Consider the following 19,718-nt stretch of genomic DNA (forward strand, 5'->3'; position numbering starts at 1 on the left):
GATCAAAACAGTTTTGTCAAAAATGTTTGAAAAAAGTTTCAAAAGAATTGTTTATACAACAATAGTTTCATGTGTTTCTTTGCATATACGGTAGACAGAGAACTTGAAAGTCACAAACCAAAAATATGAATATTTGTGATACATACTGCTTGCTAAATGTATATGAAAGATAAGTAAATTGCACATCCTCCATGCCTCTACATGACGTGTTTACCCATCGGATATGGACGAGCATTTCCTACAATGACTTTATCTATACAATTATTAAATGTGCAAAGTGTTTCAGTATTTCAGTATTTATTTATTTATATAAAATAATATTTATTAATTGATATAAAAATAGTTTTTGTAAAAATAATTTCTATAAAAATTACCTAATAAAATCGATCACATTCTATATAAAACTCTTATTTTTAGTTATTTTTTATGGATAATTATAGTTTTTATAAAACTCTAAAAATTTCCTAATAAAATCAATTACATTCTATATAAAACATTTATTTTTAATTATTTTTTATATCACAATATAACCGCCCTGCCCAATTATGATTATGTCATTATCATAAAATGACACATGTCATCATCTTATTCATCAAAGAAACTTATAAATAGAGGCATGGAGGAAGGAGAAGGAGTACAGAAATTGAGAATTCTAGAAAAATTCAGAATTTCAGAGTAAAATATAGAAGATCTCCCAAAGAGTTTCAGTATTTATTTATATAAAAAAATATTTATTAATTGATATAAAAAGAGTTTTTTCTATTATTAGATGTGTAAAGAGTTTCAATATTTATTTATTTATATAAAAAAATATTTATTAAATGATATGAAAAGAGTTTTTTTTTTTATAAAACACTAAAATCTACATAATAAAATTTAAATGAATATATTTATCTATTTATTATTATCAATTTTTTAATATAACAAAATATAATTAGACAAGAATTATTAATATAAAAAATATTTATTAATTGATATATAAAATAAAATAATTTTTATAAAACTCTACCACAAATTAGCTTTTATTATGAGTTTCTTAATAAAATTAAATCTAATTAGACAAGTATATATTTAAAGAAAATAAAATAATTTTTATAAAACTCTAGTACAAATTACATATTTGATTTTCAATAAAACCCTATCAATAATTACCTAATAAAATCAATCACATTCTATATAAAACTCTTATTTTTAGTTATTTTTTTATGGATAATTATAGTTTTTATAAAACTCTAAAAATTACCTAATAAAATCAGTCACATTCTATATAAAACTCTTATTTTTAGTTATTTTTTATATCACAATATAACCGCCTCGACCCAGTTATGATTATGTCATTATCAGAAAATGACACATGTCATCATCTTATTCATCCAAGAAGCCTATAAATAGAGGCATGGGGGGAGGAGAAGAGGTACAGAAATTGAGAATTCTAGAAATTCAGAATTTCAGAGTAAAATACAGAAACTCTCCCAGTATTTATTTATTTATATAAAAAAATATTTATTAATTGATATAAAAAGAGTTGAATTCCAGAGTAAAATACAGAAGCTTTGTCAAAGAGTTTCAGTATTTCAATATTTATTTATTTATAAAAAAACATATTTATTAATTGATATAAAAAGAGTTTTTATCTATATTATTATTAGATATGTAAAGAGTTTCAGTATTTATTTATTTATATAAAAAAATATTTATTAAATGATATAAAAAGAGTGTAAAGAGTTTTAGTATTTATTTAGTTATATAAAAAAATATTTATTAAATGATATGAAACGAGTTTTTTTTTTTTTTTTTTTGAAAAAAACTCCATAAAACACTAAAATCTACATAATAAAATTTAAATTAACCTATTTATCTATTTATTATTATCAATATTTTAATATAAGAAAATCTAATTAGACAAGAATTATTAATATAAAAAATATTTATTAATTGATATATAAAATAAAATAATTTTTATAAAACTCTACCACAAATTAGCTTTTATTATGAGTTTCTTAATAAAATTAAATCTAATTAGACAAGTATATATTTAAAGAAAATAAAATAATTTCTATAAAACTCTATTACAAATTCCCTATTTGATTTTCAATAAAACTCTATCAACAAAGATATAGTTAAAGAGTTTCTATAAAACTCTAACACAAATTACCTATTTATCTATTTATTATGAGGTTTTTAATAAAAGGAAACCTAATTAGACAAGTATTATTAATATAAAAAATTATTTATTAACTGATACAAAAAGAGGTTTTAAAAGAGTTTTTAAAAAACTCTTAACACATATTACCTATTTATCTATTTATTTATTATGAGTTTTTAATAAAAGTAAATCTAATTAGACAAGAATTATTAAAATAAAAAATATTTATTAAGTGATATAAAAAGAGTTTTTAAAAGAGTTTATATCAAACTCTAACACAAATTACTTATTTATTTATTTATTATAAATTTTTTAATAAAAGAAAATCTGATTGGCCACCAAGGGCATGACCACCATGAACCCACTTGCTTAAAGTGGTCCCTCTTGTTAGCTTCTGGAAAGGGACCCATAGGTTTTCGTGGGCCCACACGTGCCCAACTAACCTGCAAAAGCTTACCATTAATTATTACACCATCACCAATAATGGTTACACGAAGACTTGTTTGCTGTTGTCTGCCAATCTAATCTCTTTGGTAGGGGCCTTGTGGCAAGGGCAAATCTGAATTTTGGGTAGGGGCCTCTAGACAAAAGGTAAATTTCGTGTTTATTGCGAAATTTAAGCAGGATCAGATGAATGTAATTTTATCATAAATTATTTTTTTTATTTTAAACTCGTGAACTCTGAATTAGAATAGATCAAATCCCTCTTTCGCCAAAGCTCCTAATCTTCCTGTTGCAATGAATATGTAACCCAGCCGACAGATATGGAATTTTTTATATAATGCCTCCTTTAAAATTATTTGTTTTAGAAATCCAGAATAAAAAACAAAACTCCACCAAAGAGTTTTAGTATTTATTTATTTATATAAAAAAATATTTATTAATTGATATAAAAAAAGAGTTGAATTCCAAAGTAAAATACAGAAGCTCTGTCAAAGAGTTTCAGTATTTATGTATTTATATATAAAAAATATTTATTAATTGATATAAAAAATAGTTCAATTCCAGAGTAAAATATCGAAACCTTGTCAAAGAGTTTCAGTATTTATTTATTAATTGATATAAAAAGAGTTTTTATCTATACTATTATTAAAAAATATTTATTAATTGATATAAAAAGAGTTTTTATCGATACTATTATTAGATGTGTAAAGAGTTTCAGTATTTATTTATTTATATTAAAAAATATTTATTAAATGATATGAAAAGAGTTTTTACAAAAAAAAAAAAAAATTAACCTATTTATCTATTTATTATTATCAAATTTTTTAAATTAGCTTTTATTATGAGTTTTTCATAAAATGAAATCTAATTAGACAAATATTATGATTATAGAAAATTATTTATTAATTAATATAAAAAGAGGTTTTCAAAGAGTTTTTATAAAACTCTAACACAAATCACCTATTTATCTATTTATTATGAGTTTTTTTAATAAAAAAGAAATCTAATTAGACTATAATTATCAAAATAAAAAATATTTATTAATTGATATAAAATGAGTTTTTAAAAGAAATTATATTAAACTCTAACACACATATTTATTTATTTATTATAAAATATTTATTAATTGATATAAAGAGAGGAATTCAGAAGGGCATAGACCATGAATTACAAAAGCTCTGCCAAAGAGTTTCAGTATTTATTTATCTATATATAAAATATAGAATATAGAAGTTATGCTAAATAGTTTTAATATTTATTTATTTATTTATATAAACAAATTTTATTAAACGTGCAAGGAGTTTCAGTAATTTAGTATTTATTTATTTATATAAAAAATATTTATTAAATGATATGTAAAGAGTTTTTATAAACAAATAAAAACCTATCTTTAAAACTCTAAAATCTATCTAATAAAATTAAAATTAAAATTAACCTATTTATCTATTTATTATTATGAATTTTTTAATAAAACAAAATCTATTTTTCAGAGTATAATACGAAAGCTCTGCCAAAGTGTTTATTATTAAAAAATTCATAATAATAAAAGAAAATCTAAAGTGTTTCAGTATTTATTTATTTATATAAAAAAATATTTATTAATTGATATAAAAAGAGTTTTTATCAATACTATTATTAAGTGTGCAAAGAATTTCAGTATTTAAGTATCTATTTATATAAAAAATATTTATTAATTGATATGAAAAGAGTTTTTATAAAAAAAAAAAAAAAAAAAAAAAAAAACTCTACCAAACTCTAAAATCTATCTAATAAAATTTAAATTAACCTATTTATCTATTTATTATTATGAATTTTTTAATAATGGAAAATCTAATTAGACAATACTTGTTAATATAAAAAATATTTATTAATTTATATATAAAATAAAATAATTTTTCTAAAACTCTACCACAAATTAACTTTTATTATGAGTTTCTAAATAAAATTAAATCTAATTAAACAATGATATATTTAAATAAAGTAAAATAATTTTTATAAAACTTTATCACAAATTACATATTTTATTTTCAATAAAACTCTATCACACTAGACAAAGATATAATGTTTAAAGAGTTTCTATAAAATTCTAATACAAATTACCTATTTATATATTATTAAGAGTTTTTAATAAAAGGAAATCTAATTGGACAAATATTATTAATATAAAAAATTATTTATTAATTGATCTAAAAAGAGGTTTTGAAAGAGTTTCTATAAAACTCTAACACAAATTACATATTTACCTATTTATTATGAGTTTTTTAATAAAAAGAAATCTAATTAGACAAGAATTATTAATATTAAAATATTTATTAATTGATATAAAAATAGTTTTTAAAAGAGTGTCTATTAAACTCTAAGACAAATTACTTATTTATTTATTTATTATAAGTTTTTTAATAAAAGAAAATCTAATTAAACTAGAAAAACTCTACCACAAATTACATATTTATCTATTTTTTTGAGTTTTTTTTTAATAAAAGGAAATCTAATTAGGCAACTATTGTTAATATAAAAAATTATTTATTAATTGATATAAAAAGAGGGTTTAAAAGAGTTTCTATAAAATTTTAACACAAATTACCTATTTCTTTATTTATTGAAATCTAATTAGACAAGAATTATTAATATAAAAAAAATATTTATTAATTGACATAAAAAGAGTTTTTAAAAGAGTTTCTATAAAATTCTAACACATATTACCTATTTATCTATTTATTATGAGTTTTTTAATAAAAGAAAATATAATTAAAAAAATAAAATAATTTTTATAAAATCTACCACAAATTGACCGTTTTATTTTCTATAAATTTCTATCACATTATCTACAAAAATATTCAACACGTGCATTGTACGTGCCTTTGCCTAGTATATATATATACATACATATAGTTATACTCTATCATATAGTGGGTAAATTAAGGTAACAAGGGCACTCTTGGTATTTTGCGTATTTGATTTTAATTATTTAACTTTTTTTAATAAATCAATTAGTGGAGGTGAATTAGTAATTGTACCCACTGAAAGTGGTCTCCGGACAGCTTCAATTTGAAGCCATTTACTTGATTTTTGAAACATGGAGGTTTGACATGCTCCAAAAATTAGCATAAGGGGGTTTTATGCAATTTTTTTTTTGTAGTTCATGTTTTTTTTTCAAACTTTTTTCTACTTTCTATGGTACGTTTTGTGATATATAACTTTGTAATTGGTAATATTCGGTGTCAAAACAAGTTTGCTTGAGTTTTACTTTTAGTTTAATTTTTGAGTCTTGAGTTCGGAAGCAGAATTGAAGTATTGGAGATCATGTTAGCATACTCTAATTCGATGAGAATATAGATAAGGTAAGTGTGTGAGGACACTTTATTTTCATCTTTGGTGAGTTTTGGAGTAAGGTACTATTAAAAAATTTCAAAATTCTATTTTACAAAACTGCACTACCAAAATGAAACCAGTTGCGCTTTACGCAACTGGTCCCGATGCTTTTTTTTGAAAGATTAGAATTTGCCAAAGTGGAACCAGTTGCGCTAAACAAAACAGGTTGTGCCACCCCGTAACAAAATTGAAAATTTTTCCCTACTCCAATTAGGCTACCTTTTTTAATTAGATTTTTGTGAGAGAATTGTGCACGAATTAAACTTGTTTTCCATGTTATTTTAGGTCTTCAAAAATCTATATAAACACATTTTCTCACCTATGATTTTCTAAGGCTTTTGGAATAAAATTATAACAAATTTGAGAGAGCCAATTTGTGAGAATTTTTTGAGTGTTTATTTTTCATATTGAGAGCATGCATACTATGTACAAGAGTGATTTAGGATGATGTTCTCTATCTGATCGGAGTCCGAATCATTAAAGATCCATTTATATCATTATAAAAAGTAGAGCTTCTATTTATCATCAATAAAATCCTATTTGAAGAAATGGTGGAAGCAATCACACTTTGAAGGGGTCAAAGCATTCGCGGAGTGTTGTTTGATCTACCAACAATCATTGTACAGGAGTCAAGGGAGTAAGCCTGAAGTCAAGAGCTGTTGGATGGGGGAGTCACAAAGCCGAAGACGGTCAATAATTGGTTCTTGGAAGAGCGAAAGGGTGTGATCCTGAGTCAAAGTCCATTGTACTTTGCTTCAAATATAGTGGATCATTTCACTCAAGACCGCATGATAATCTTCGAGATTTTTTCGATTGTTGGAGGATTTCTCCAACTAGGTTTCCTCGCTAAATACCTAGTGTCACTCTTACTGTACTATTTACTTTACTTGCATTTAATTTGAAAATTTGTTATGAATAGCACTATTAGGGAATGTGGATCAATTCAACGTACTCCTTTGTGTGATGGATATAACTATGTTTTTTGGAAACCAAACGTGCTTTTCTTATGACTCAAGGTACGAATGTTTGGACTGTAATTGAAAAAGGTTATAAAAAATCTACAGTCGCATTACAAGGTGTTAGCACTGAAAAGGAAGAGTCTACTACATCCACTCAAGCTGAAACTAATGCTGAGGAAAGGAACACTAAAGCCTTGTCCTCTATTTTTAAAGCTATAGTTCAAATTGAGTTGAGTAGAATTTTTCATTGCTCCACAACTAAGGATGCTTGGGATATTCTTGAGCTCACTCGTGAGGGTACCAATGAAGTTAAATCCTTTAAGATTGAGATTCTTGTGCTGCAATTCGAAAATATTATAATGAAAGAGGATGAGACTTTTTACGAGTTTTACTTAAAACTCAACAATATTGTGTCTGGCCTTCGAAACCTAGGGAAGAAAGTAAAAGATAAAAAAGATAAATAAGAAAATTCTTAGGTCTTGACCTAATAGGTTTAGAATCAAGGTTGAAATTTTGTAAGCTACCCATGATGTTGAAAAGTCGAAAGTTGATGAGATAGTTAGTTATTTCAAGAACTATGAGATGAAGTATTATGAAATTTCCCAAGAACCTAAAGACTTAGCCCTAAAACCTTCAAAGTATGAGTCTTCCAAGTTTTGGTTAAGTAAGATAGCGAGTCTAATGAAGAGATTGCTTTCATCACTAAGAGGTTTAGAAATTTGATCAATACTGAAAAGATCAATGCAAATAAGAAAAGTAGAGAGTTAAGGTTTAGGAATAGAGAGTCTTCATCTAGAGGAAGATAAAGACAAGATAAAAGGAAACAAGAAGAATCTAAAGAAACTAAATTTTCTTATTGGATATATGGTGGTAGAGGTCATACATCAACAGTTTGTTCAAGCCCTAAAAATAGTTTTGTCGCTAAGAAAGAGTTCAAAGATAAAAAAATAAGGGAAAAGTAATGAAAGTTTCAGTTTCTGAGGATAATGAAGCTTCTCATTCCAATAATGATAATTCTCATGATAATGATAAGTACTTTTCTTTTGTTGCTATTATGAATAATGATACTTCTAAAAAATCATGTTTGTCTGATATAGATGACTCGGATTCAAGCGATGAGGACATAGCAAATCAGATGATGAGGATTGCTATACAAAGGTAATAAATGAGAATTATGACAAAACCTTCAATGAATTGTATGTTAAATCTCTTCAACATAGAAAAGACTTCAATAAGCAAGCTAAAGAGTTGGAAGAAGTTGAAAATCAAAGAGATGTTTTAAATAAGGAAAGTGACAGAATCAAAAGGAGATTGAAAAATGCATAAATAACATCAATGATTTTCAAGGAAAGGTAAAATTTCTAGAAGGTGAGGTAAGTCAAGTTAATTTTGCAAAAGAATCACTTGTAGCTAGATTAAGGTTTCTTGAGACTGAATTAAAAAAATCATAAGAAAATTTGATTACTTTTACTTTTGGGAAGATTGAACTTGATAAGATGATTAATGCTGGCAATGATGTAAATGATAAAACTAGCTTAGGTTTTAATCAGGTTTCATCTAGAAATAAGGGTAAAACTGTCTTTGTGAAACTCAATAACTTTAATGTGCCTAAAAATAAATCTAAGGCTGTTAATTCTTTGTAAGCTCATATGTCGTATGTGTCTTTTGTGTTGTTTTGCACTTTTTGTGGTAAGAGTGGACATAGCCAATATTATTGCTATCAGAAGAGAAGATAAACTTTTTCTAATTTTTGTGCTCATTGTTCTTATGCTAGAAATAGGGTTCATGCTAGGAAGAAAAATTATGTGATCATGCTAAGAGTTATCCTAATAAGAAAAAGATTGGAGTTATAAATTCTTTTTAAAAGTTGAAAATGAAAACTGTGTGAATCAAGAAAGATGACTTGGTTAAGTATGTGCTTATTGATGTTATAGGATTTCTTCCTCTTAGGTCTATGGCTGCAGACTCCCCTAACTAGGTCCTAAGGATATCATATGGCCATGGACTATGCTTTATTGAATATCTTGTTTAAATTTGACCATATCTTTTAGATTATGATTAAGTTTATTTTTTTATTTTTAGGTTTTTATGAGAAAGTGATAATCATGTTTTTTTTTTTTTTTTGTCAATACATGAGTGAAAATAATCTCTCTTGAATTTAGTATATTTTTATAAATGCAAATTGGGGGGATAATGAATAGTCGGAGGTTTGGGAAGTGCCCTGGTTAGGGGCGACTGTGGCAGATACCTTAGGGCTTGACAAACTACCTCGATTAGGGAAGACAATGGATAACCAAAGGTCTAGTAAGTGCCCTGGTTAGGGGCGACTGTGGATAGATAGAGTTTGAGAATGTTCCCCGACTGGGGGTGACATTATATGGTCTGAGGTCCAGGATCTACTTCGATTAGGGGGACGATGGATGACAGTTTGGGAAAGTACCCCGGTTAAGGGTGACATTGGATGGGTAGAGTCTAGGAATGTGCCCCGACTATGGGCGACTCTTGGACTCTGGTGGTTTAACAAACAACCCCAGTTAGGGGTGGTAATGGACAATTCTCGAGCAAATTGCCTCGGTTAAGGGAAAAGACCAAGACACATGGGAAAATGTCCCTTAAGGATTTTAAGGTTTATCCCTTTTGTACAATGGGGACTTGGACATTATGTTTACATGAAGTGGCATCTTAGAGTCAGGGTGACTCTTAGACTCAGTAAATTTTCCTAAGTGAGACTACTTTGGGAGTCGTCTTTGCTAGGGTTTATCTCTTATGCATGACACATACAAGAAATACATGTTTGGATAAGATATGGACACACACATAGGTTAGGATTAAAGGGACAAAATATCCCTCTCCTTCTGTGATATGTAATGGCTATGCATGATGACGCTTTGGCTGACTAATGTAATCCTAAAAGGTTCAGTTCCTAATGCCTTAAATCCTTCGACTGCTTTCCCTTCTTCCCAAGGAAGTGAAAAGTGGATCCATTTTTGGCTAATGGCTGGAGGAGAATTCTTCATCTTCATATAGCGTTTTTTTTGGCCCACCCGTACACTTTTACTTTAGGCGCCTGTTTTACAATCTCCCGAGTTAAAAGAAAAATAAAAAGGTATGTAGTGCAACATGAAGTAAGGTGTGTGAAACGAAGGAGGGGCAAACATGCTTTGTACATAAATGTATAAATGATGACATCTATAAAGCATGAATGTAAAGAGATTGAAATGTTGTGTTTTTTTTCTTTTTTTTTTTTTTTTTTTTTTTTTTTTGAGAATTTTTCTTAAAGCATTTATTTTTTAGCTAACACATGCAAAATGGTGATAAACACCAGTAATAAGAGTCATAATGTAAATGCTATACCGTGAAATAGATGTTGAAAACCATATTTATGAATGAGATACAATCATGTTAAACAAGGAATGGAATAGAAGATAATACAAAGAATTTTTATGGCTTAAACTCACTCCAGCTTAAGGCATTATCCCCAGCAGAGTCGCCAGCTATCGTGCCCAGATTTTTCTCTTACCTCGCTCGAGCTTATCCCCCATATGGAGGCTAACAGTCGTGTGAAGAAACAACTCATGAACTTTAAAATTGCGACGAGGCTATGGCCGTGAAATTGAAATGTGGTGTGTAATAGGGCCATTCAGATATTTTTGGAGTTGCTACCTAACATTGAGTTCTGGTGTGCTAGGTCCCCTAAAATGAAGAAATGATGAATGTGGAGCCCTGATTATTACCGTTTGGTTTATTTAACTTACAGATTTGATTCGGGGGTTTGGTTACGCTTGGGGAAGGGGTTAGGCACCCAAGACGCCCGTACCAAATACGATTACCGATTCTTTATGTTCAATTTCATTTCCATTAAATGATTTTATTGTGAAGATGAGGTTCATGCTAAAGCTTTACATGGTATGATGGTGGAAATGATGAAAAGATGATGATGTGGAGGGAAGATGGTCCCGATTGAGGAATGGTGGAAGTGGAGGGGAACCTTATTGAACTTAGGGTTGCCTAAGCTACCTACGTATCCTAGGATGTGGGAATCAAATCAAACGTAATTCGGTAGGGTTGAGTTTAAAGATCTCCATCTAGTTGAGTCATATATGACTCAGATGAGAGTGAGTCATCTATAACTTGAATTTGAGTTTAGCATAAAAGAAGATCAAGTTGTCTATGACTCAAATTTGAGTTTATAAGATAGATGTGGTTTATTGAAAAAAGCCTATGTAATCAATGTTAGAATTTTTAGTCTAAATTGGTCTGGATCTTGTAGAGTTATCTGCATGGTTCAAATCAGTTAATGCAAAAATGTCTACAAAAATGAAAAGAAGAATAGATAGAAATGTAAAAATGTTTCATTCAAAGTTGGTGATTCTCACCTAGCCAATTTGTTATAGTGTATTCGGATTCTTTTATCCATTAGTTCTCCTTTAATTATGAGATATAGTAGATAGATGTTAAGATGGTATAATCATCTAGATAATAACATCTAAAATCAACCCCCATTGATTATGGAAAAGAGTTAAGAGCATCTTGTTTGCTAGTTGCATAAGTTCAAGAACTTTAGTAAGCATTTTGTTGATGGAACAATGGTTTTTGATCAAGTTTTGATCAAAAAGGAAATGGACCATGAGTGTACTAGAAGATTAAGGATCAAGTGATAATCTTCTTAAATCTCTATGATTGATAATGTAAGTATTATCAGCGGTGAAGGCGAAGTTGTTCAATTAATTCAATATTAAGATTTTGGGAGAGTCTAACTGAGATCAAGTTTTTGCGAATTATAGCAAAAGAATGATAACTCTCTCATGGTATAGAGTCTTGTTAAGTTTTGTTGTGCAAGATTCTAAGGGAGATTTTCGATCTCTTAGTTATGGAATAACTCTCCCAGAGGACTAACATCCTATATCACCAAAACAACAGGAAGGTATGAGACTGGTACCAAAAGATTCTAGTTTGGTAGTCTCATTGACACTTAGCAATATATAAGACAGAATATCAGATCATGGAATGATCAGGTTGATATTAATCCAATATGGTTATAAAATATTGAGATGCTGAAAATGACCGTTTTGGTAAAAAAAAATGAAACGTGTTTTAAAGCGTTGAAAATGATAAAAATGACCACATGTAAAAAAAAAAAAAAACAATCATTGATGAGTACTCAAATGTGACGCATTTTAGCACCTAAGCTAGGGTATTTTAGTCCATTCATCTATCTTACTTTTATGTTTTAGATACTTATTTGTGTTTTTGTCTATTTCAGGTTAATAAAGTTCAAACAGGCTAACAAGAGCCATTTAGCACAGTTTTGGAGTTAAGGAGCAAAGTTGGAAAGAAGTCAAGAAAAATGAATCGGTGGAACTTCGATGGATCGAAGGGGAATCTCGATTGATCGAAGGGGAATCCCGATTGATCGAAGAGGAATCCCGATCGATCGAAATGAGGCGGTGCCAGCTCAGCCAATCGGATAAGGCCAAAGAAGATATTTTCGAACCACGTCAGCTTCGATCGATCGAAGCTAAGTGTTTGATCGATCGAACATTCTCGATCGATCGAAAATGTTGCTGGCAGCGAGCAGTCTAATTCCCCGAGCGCGCCGATTTCTACCTAACTTGTGTAGTTGTGAATTTCCTCCAATTGGAGGCTGTAATTCTGACTTGGTCCTTACTTAAAGGAGTATGTAATTGATTTATTGAACAATTATTGTATCATAGAAGATAGATAGAGATATTACCAATTATAGAAATTTTCCTCTCTCTAGAACTAGGGTTTTGGAGAAGAAAGCAAGGATGAAGATGATGATGCCAACCTCCAAGTTAGCCCTTGAGGGTTCCATGCCCACTACAATGAGTGGTTAAATCCTTCTCTTGGGGCTAGAGATAGCCCTTAGGCTTGCTTCTCAAACCTAGCTTTTGTGTAGTTTTGGGGATTTTAGTTGTAATATATGTTTTGATCATGAATAAATATAGATCTTATGATTTCTACTTGATTTGTATGAATTAATGCTTTCAATTGATCATTTGGCTCTAGTCATATATCTATGTATGCTAGAATTAATGTTCATGTTTTTATCTCTAGATTTAATGAAGTTGATGCATGTCTATGAGTGTTGATGATGTTAATCTAGTGATGGTCAAGGCATGGTGCTTAATGGAACACTTTTGTGATTTATTTGATGGTTCACACTTTTTTCTTGATGGATTGTATCACATCTCTAGTTTAATTAGTTTAATTTCATGTCTCTAGCCTAGTTGTAGTTTAATTGCTTTAATTTCTTAGGTAGGTGAGCAATCCATTCTTGTTTCTTGATTTTTCATACTTATGAATGCAAAGAGTGCTTGTCTCTAGATATTTGTGTATGCATTAATTATGGTTTAATTGAATGGATATTGGTCTCATTTGATAGCTTGTGCTATTAATTAAAATTGGCTAGACAATCTATACTTATTTGCCATCCATGCTTAGTTTCAATTGATGTCACATACACACAAGTTACAATTTAAATTTCCCCATTAATGTACAATTGCTAGTGTTTGATGAAGTGAAGCTTAGTGGTGACTTTAAGCCCCAAAACCTCTCTCCTATATATTTTCCCTACTTTCTAGATTGCTCTTTTTACTTGCATTAATCTTTAATTACATTATAGTTTATTTAATCAATCACCAATCAATCTTTGATCACTCGACCTACTAATCCGACATTAGTTTCCATCACAAATATACATCCTTTCCCTTGGGACAATCCCTACTCACTTTAGCTATATTTTTAGTTAGAAGTGTTAGTGGCATTTTCTAAATTTAAATTTGGCCACACTACACACTTTTGCATGCTTTGGTTCGAGTTGACACTAAGTTTTGGCGTCGTTGCCGGGGATTGACACCGTCGTATTTGGAAATTAATTAGGAATTAGTACTCTTTTGATCTTATTTTCATTTTTATTTAATTTTGGTTACTTATTGTGTTTGTTCTTCATTGACTAGGTGAGTTGAGTAAAAAGGGGTGAAGCAAAAAGACTCTAGAGCAAAGAAGCAAAAGAAGCCAAGCAAAGCTAAGCAAGAGCATAAAAAGTTCAAAAATAATAAAAAAAATTACAAAGCAAAGCAAGACAAAGAAAGAAAAAATTGAAAAATCATTTGAAGTTGCTTAAGGACCTTTTATGAGCTTTTCTAAACTCTATCTATAGTTAAATCGTGAGCCCGCGTGGAGGTAAGTCTTTACTTTCATAGATAAATCGTGAGCCCGCGTGGAGGCAATTTAATTTTTCTTGCATATTGTTCAAAGCATGGGAGCATGGAATCATCGTATGTGGAGGTTTGTTGATTGATTTGTTGCAGAGGAGAAGTGCTTGATTTTATTATTTAAGTTGGTGTTTTACTTGCGGTGTCATGCGGTCTTTCCTTATCCTTCATCTTAGGCATTCTAATGGAAAATCTAGTGGGTAATCTCGGTCACTTAGACCCGCATTTCATGGAACATCTCCCTCACAACCAATTTCCTCCCGGAATTAAAGCTCCAATTCCTCCAATGATCATTCGTGATCATTACAATCTCCATGAATACCATGCACCGACTTGTATCATGCTTCCTAACTTTGGGGCCGATCAATATGAAATTAAGCTCTAGACTATTCAAATGTGTCCACTTTTCTATGGCTTAAATGATGAGGAACCATATAAACCTCTTGAGGAATTTCTTGAGATATGCTCCACCGTAAAATACATGAATGTTCCGGAGGAAGTCCTTAGGTTACTTCTTTTCCCCTTCACTCTTCAAAATAAAGTGAAACATTGGTTCAATAACTTAGGGGTGAATTCAATAACTTCTTAGATACAAATGAAAAATGAATTTTTAAAAAAATTTTACACCATAAGTTTGACTAATTCAATGAGAACCGCCATTAGAAAATTTTGTCACGGGGAAGGAGAACTTTTGCATGAGGCTTGGGAAAGATTGAATAACTTGCTAAGGAAATGTCCACACCATGGCATTCCAAAATGGCAAGTGGTTCAATATTTCTATGAAAGCTTATCTGATACTTATAAGGACATAGTTGATACATCATGTGGAGGTTTATCTTTTGGAAAACATGAAGATGATGTTTGGCATCTTTTTGAAAAAATGAGTGAAAATTCTTTGCATAAATATCACACTTCTTGGTTGGAGCATGATTCTAATGAAAAAAAAGGGAAAATTTGAAAATCAGTCAAATTGAAAGTTCAATGGAAATTGTAGTCGAGGTCAAAGCTCTTTCTCAAAAACTTGATAAATTCTTATTAAGTCAAAAATCGCCCATTTTCATCACTCTTATCATTTTTGTGAGCATTGCATGATATGTTCTAGTGTTTTATATTCTACTTCCAATTGTCCCCATAGACATGTATTTGATGAACACTTTGAACAAGTCAATGCTACATTTGCTCATCCTCATTCAAATGTCTATGTCCCGAGGTGGGATGAAAATTCAAGTTCCTTTCAAGTTCAAAATTTTCAAAATCAATATGTTCCACCACATAAAAGAAATGAAGGTCCTCAAAGATTTGTTTCATCTTCTTCTCACCATCAAAGAATGAACCACTTTTCACATCCTTAAGTCTATAAATCTCAAAATGGTTTTCATCAATCTCATGCACTTCCTAGTGATTCTACATTTGAAGATAAGGTTTTGGTGGCTTTAGGTAGTTTGGAAATGAACACTAATTTGTTCCATTCTCATTCTCAATCGATATCAAAGGTTGAATCTCAAATCGGGATGATAGTTAATGCATTGAATGTAAGAGAGATTGGTAAATTACCTAGTCAACCCGAAAGAAACCCAAAAGCCCAATACTTTATGAAAGCAAACTTTACATCAGGGTGTCCTTCCTAATAACAAGTGCAAGCCATCACTACTTTGAGAAGTGGCAAGCAAATTGACAATAGGGATGAAAAACCAAGTGAAGATAGTGAACCGGTGCAATCCAAGGTTAGCACCCGTCCCGTTTCTAATCCTACTCTTACTTCCTTGGATGAAATTGGTTCTAATAAGAATTCTCAAGCTTTTTCATCGTCTCAAGTTACAAAGTCTTATGAGCCAAAATCTCTATTTTCATATGATTTGAGAGAGACTTCACCTTTTGGGAGGCAAGAAGGAAAAATCCGTGACATGATGGAGGTGTTTAAATAAGTAAACATAAATCTTCATCTCTTAGATGCAATTAGGCAAATTCTGCCCTATGCAAAATTTTTGAAAGATCTTTGCACATAAAAGAGAAAAAACAAGGGACAAGGCCCTAAAAAAGTGTTCCTCACGGAGCAAGTGAGTTCTATCATTCAACATAACACTCCACATAAGTTTAAAGATCCCGATGCTCCGACTATCTCATGTGTGATTGGAAACTATGAAGTTCGTAGAGCTCTTCTTGACTTAGGAGCGAGTGTTTGATGAGCACTGAAAAGTGCGCATTTAAACCCGTTAAGCTTAAGCATTCTAGTACCTTTATCTATCTTACTTTGCCGTTTTAGACTTATTACGTGTTATTTATATTTTCAGGCACTAATCCCAAAATTGAGCTAACTCAGCCAAATAAGAGCTTAATTGAAGCAATCCTGAGATAAACCAAAGGAGGGAGCAAAGTGGAGAAAGAAAGGAGCAAAAAGGAATTAAGTTGTGCAGCTGAAAAGTTCGATCGATCCAACTTAGAGTTCGATCGATCGAACATCTATGATCGATCACAGTACTTCTCGATAGATCCAACTTTGGCCTTTGCTGAAATTCCAAGTTCGATCGATCCAACATCACCTTCGATCGATCGAACCCTATTTTGTCCTATTCAAATGATTGATCTTATCCACAGCTGTACGCCTACCAACCACTTTTGTCCTTTTCCCCATAAATATCTTCGAAATATCTCAGCCTTGTCCTTATCCGGAGGAGTCAGACCACTTCGATCGATCCAAGATGCAGTTCGATCGATCAAACCAATCTTTGATCGATCCAAGTTAAGGTTCGATCGATCGAACTTCCTCCAGCGAGAAAAAGTTAAAGTCCAGCTCATTTATTCCGTCCTTCACCCAATCATTGGAGAATATGCCTTGCACGACCACAACTCATCATAGGGTGTATTTGACCTACCTATATAAGGAATATGATATACTTTTTGGAGGGGGGTCTAGAGTCTCTTGTCACACATTGAAAATCATCTTGGAGGCTATTCTTGGAGAGGAAGAAGGGAGGAAGCTAGAGCACCATTGGAGGAGATCTTCACCAACAAGGAGCAGCCATGGAGTTAGCCCTTGAGGGTTGGATCATCACTACCATGAGTGGCTAGACATCCTCTTGGGGCTAGAGTTAGCCCTAAGCATGCTTTCTATACTCTAATCTTGTGTATTATTGAGGGATTAGTGTTGTATGATACATCTTGATATTCATGTATATATAAATCTTGATTATTTCATGGTTTGTATGGTTTAATGCTTCCAATTGACTATTCTATTCTGCCCATATGTCTATGTATGCTAGAGTAGGATATTCATGTCTAGATTTAGTGTTTTTGATGCATGTCTATGTGTATTGATGCTATAGATCTAGAGATTATCAAGATGATATGCTTAATGAATGCTATTTTGGTTCATTTGATGGTTTATGCCTATTCTTGATGGCTTGTGCCTCTCCCCTAGTCTAGATAGCTTTATTTTCATGTTAGTAGTGTAGATTTAGTGTAGTGGTAGTATAATGTTAGATGGGAGGATAATCTACTCTTGATGTTTGATGTTCCATGCTTGTGAGTCCAAATGACATATTCCTCTAATATTGTGTGGTATGTGGATTGTGAGCTTAATGAAGGATTAATGACTAGTTATGATATGTTGTATCTTTCACATGTGTTTAGACAATTTATTCCTCTCCCAATAGATAAATTGTGGCCTCTCACATGATGTTTAGATAATGCATGTTTAACTAAGTCATCCTTATGGATTGCTTGGACTATGAGCTTAATGAAAGGTTCAATGACTTGATTTGATATTTTGTTCTCTTCACATGATGTCTAGACAATATATTCCTCTACCAATAGATGTATTGTGACCTCACACATGTTGATTGAGACAATTTGCACTTGTTGAGTCACCCTTACCAATTGAATGTCTTTTATACACACAACATTGTTGCAACACATTCATTTCCCTCATTAGTCACTTGATTATGGTTTGGAATAGTATTGTTTGGTGGTGATCTCTACACCCCAAGACCTTTCCTTTTTACTTACTCTTTATCTTATTGCATTTTAATTAATTCTTTTCTAGAAGTAATCAACCAACCCAATTCTCTTTTGCAATCATTTGGTACGCTAGAGTCGAAGTTGAAATTCCAACACGTATAATCCCTTGGGACGATCCCTACTCACTCTTGCTACGTTAGTAGTAGTGTTGGTAGTGGTTTTTATAAATTTAAATTTGACATAAAAGGCTTTTCTTGAACTACACATTCACTAAATTCAGTTTGACGTATTGGAACGGCCGTCGTCAGATTTTGGCGCTGTTGCCGGGGATTAACGGTTTTGTTGGAATTAAACTAGACAATAGTGTTCATTAGATTGCTTCTATTTTTATTTTATTTTCCATTGTATATTCTTTTCTCTTGATTCTCATTATTATTTGTTCAATTAGGTACTTGACTACAAGGAAGGCGAACTTTGGAACTTAAAGCAATCATTGGAGCTTAAAAGCTAAATTTGGAGTTGAAGTGCTTAAGGACCATTGTGACTAATTCTTGGCTCTCTTGTATTTTAATTGTTTCACTTCTTTGTATGCTTGTGATAGCCCTTGTTGAGGCTCATTTTATTGCTAAATTTTTGTCCAAGCATAGGCCCTTGTTGAGGCTAATTTTTTCTTGCATTTGGGTTTTAATTGTGAATGGAGGAATTGTTTGATCCAAGTTTGGGGGGGAATTACATCCCTTCACCTTATGCTCCTCCATCACATTTTAATCCTTATGAGATTGAGTCCAATTCATTTCATGCATCATCTTATTATGGACTTGATCACTCATTTAATCCTTCTTATGACTATTGCCCTCCACCACCATTTTATGATGAATCAATTCCACCACCTTCTAAGTACTCACCCGAATTTGAAGAAAAAGTGTTAGCTTTACTTGATGTGCATATTTCACACACTTCACTTATTAATTCTCATTCTCAAGCTTTAGCCAACTTAGAAGCTCAAGTTGAGCAAATTGCAAGTACTCTTTCTCATCAAGAGGAGGAGGAAGAGGCAAATGAAAAAATGGCAAGAACTTCAATGTATATAGATGAGGATGATGAGAGTGAGGAGAATGAAATAAGTGAGCTAATGCCTAGCACTCTATCTTGTATAGAGGAGGAAGTGGCAAGTGAGTTAGTGGCTAATCCAATAGAACATAACATGATTAATGAGGACTTTCCTTGTTTTGATTATGATTTTATCTATGATATGGCTACTCTAGAGAGTGAGGAGATGTTGACCACACTTGAGGTAGGAGAGAAGGAGGAGGAACTTGTTGAAGAGGGCCTTCCTTCTATTATCTCTAATGACCCTCTTGAGGAATGTCTTTTGGAAATGTATAAAAATTGTGGTTTTGACTTTAAAAGCTCTAAAAATGAAATAAACTCTCTAATGGACTCCTTAGCTTACTTAGAAGGTGAGGAAATGGTAATCTATGAGGAGAGAAGAGGGATGAAGAGAGGGTGTTTCTTATTAATCCAAATGAGTCTTGGAAAGACAATGCCTCACCGATTATCAAAGTGAATGATCATTTGAATGTGTTTCAAGAACACAACAAA

This window comes from Cornus florida, unplaced genomic scaffold (assembly GCF_030987335.1).
Source record: "Cornus florida cultivar Cherokee Brave unplaced genomic scaffold, ASM3098733v1 CherokeeBrave_3.0.0_Hap2_Chr04, whole genome shotgun sequence".
In the NCBI taxonomy this organism is placed as follows: Eukaryota; Viridiplantae; Streptophyta; class Magnoliopsida; order Cornales; family Cornaceae; genus Cornus; species Cornus florida.